A 2404-nucleotide genomic window follows, 5' to 3' on the forward strand; every position below is an offset into this window, starting at 1 on the left:
TAGACTATCCAACCAGAGCTGTAATTCTTCTATCATCTCTGGACAATCACCTTCCTAGTTATAATCCTATTGTAGTCTTGTTCAAAACTGCAAATCACACCTATTACTTCCAAAAAACCCTGGGCTCTTTTGTCAGGCATTGAAAGCCCTTCATCCTTCAGCTTTCACCTGTCTTCCCAGGCTTATTTTCTACTAACCACTATTGCAAGAAATCCATGGATGCTTGGGAAGAAAACTTATTTATTAAAGGATGAAATAAGGAACATACACACTCACAAATCCAGTGGGAAATAATGCCATTGCCTCTTTGTCCACTATGGAAGGATAGAGAAAACTCTGGACCAGGTCACCAAATGGCATGTCAGAAGCCTTCCAAATCCAAGTGAGAGAGAGAGCATGACCCCTCTCCCAACTTCAGTTCTTATCCAGTCCTATATCAGAGAAAACGTTGCCCATGGAAAGTCACCTCCAAATGTTATTGGCTAAATGGATCAAGCTCCCACATTTCTCCTTTTTCTAATAAAGAAGGTTCTAATCCTAACACAAACTATATGCAATAAGAACTATCAAGTATTTTCCATAAGAAAGAAAAGGTAATAACATAAACAAAACTGAAACTATGACAAGAACAACATCAATCAATAAACATATTTTAAATGTTCAGACCATAGGCAACACTCCAAAAGCTGTTCTATCTTGAAGAATCCAAGTTTTGTACTGAATATGCCCTTAGCTGAGATACAAGAATACTGCAACTATGACTATCTAGTCTTCAACTCCATCCAAGACCTAAGAAGAAAAATAACATTGCCCGAGTAAGCAGGAAGTACAAGCAAGCAACTTCTGTAAGATGCAAGAAATGTCATATGCTAGTACATGCTTCTGGACAGTCAGCCAAAGTTTCTCTGTAATGTTGGGACATCCAGCTTGTCTATAGGCCTAGAATATCTGACAGACCATTTTCAGAAGCAGGAAAATTTGAAAGACTGTCCTATCCTGTCTTGGGCAAGGTTCAGTAGTCATCTTTCCTTGTATCCTGCTTGTCCAGATAAGATAGTGGTACTGTCAGAAGTTGAGGCAAAGGAAGTTCTTTGCCCAGTAGGCCAGTTCCTCCAGGAAAAAGAAAGTTCTATATGGCGTGTCTTTGGTGCCCATCATCCTCTAGGGAGCTGAGCAGTGCTGCCAGGAACAGTCATAACTCATGTCAACAGAATTCTAAGTTATTAAAATATTTAAATGCCATATTCTGTAGGTCTTTGAAATGTTTGAAGATTACCTATCTATATGGAACACATCTTTGAGCATCTAGAAAACCTAACTAACATAAGTATGACAAATGTGGGTGACTATTAACCTGTAATTCTTAATAATCTATATAGCTTCAAAGACTAAAGTTTCACATTACAAAAATAAAAAAAAAACCATCTGTAAGCAGATGTACAGTTTAAGGACAATGACCTTGAAATTGTGACAATATACAAAAATACCTTAATCAGAGGTAGAAATGTATAGTGAAATATGACAAAAATATCCCTAATATTCATCAATATACAAAATATCCTAAACATAAGTGTAGTAGGAGGCTGCTTGTTTGTTCCCAGCTGCCCAGAACCAAAATAATCACACAAAAACTATATTATTTGAAACACTGTTTGGTCAATGACTGTAGCATATTCCTAGCAAGCCCTTACATATTAAATTAACCTATTTCTATTATTTTATATTTTACCATGAGGCTCATGGCCTACCAGCAAGGTTCTGGATGGCAGTTTGCATCTGTCTCCCGTGGTATCTCCATGGAGTCTCTTAACTCCACCTTCTTTCTCCAAGCATTCAGTTTAGTTTTCCCCTCATAGCTCTACTCTGTACTATCACAGGCCAATCCAGATTCTTTATCCAATAACCAATAATAGCAACACATATAGAGAAGAACTTCCTACATTACAGAAGTATAAACATATATAAAACATGACAATAATCTTACATTTGTAAGAATATACAAAATAATTTAAACAGAAGTAGAAACATATATACAATATGACAAATATAATTTTGAATTTGTAACAATATACAAATTATCTTAAACAGGAATAGAAAAATAATTTTACATTTGTACCAATATACAAGGATCCATATCATTGCAAATTATCTAAAACTGATAGTTGCTATTTTAGTTTGCAAGTAAATACAATAATCTACCTTATTGCCTTATTCTATCTATTGGAGTTTAGACATAACTCTTTAATAATAATTTAGACCTGTACCATACTCTCCCATGGCCTGGCTTTAAAGCAAGTGGGTTTTTTTTGGCTAAAGATACTTTTCCCTTCCAGAACTCTCTACCAATATTATATCCATCCTTAGAAATTCATCTCAAATGTGACTTCTTCCAAACAGATTTCTC

This window comes from Arvicola amphibius, chromosome X (genome assembly GCF_903992535.2).
Source record: "Arvicola amphibius chromosome X, mArvAmp1.2, whole genome shotgun sequence".
Lineage (NCBI taxonomy): Eukaryota > Metazoa > Chordata > Mammalia > Rodentia > Cricetidae > Arvicola > Arvicola amphibius.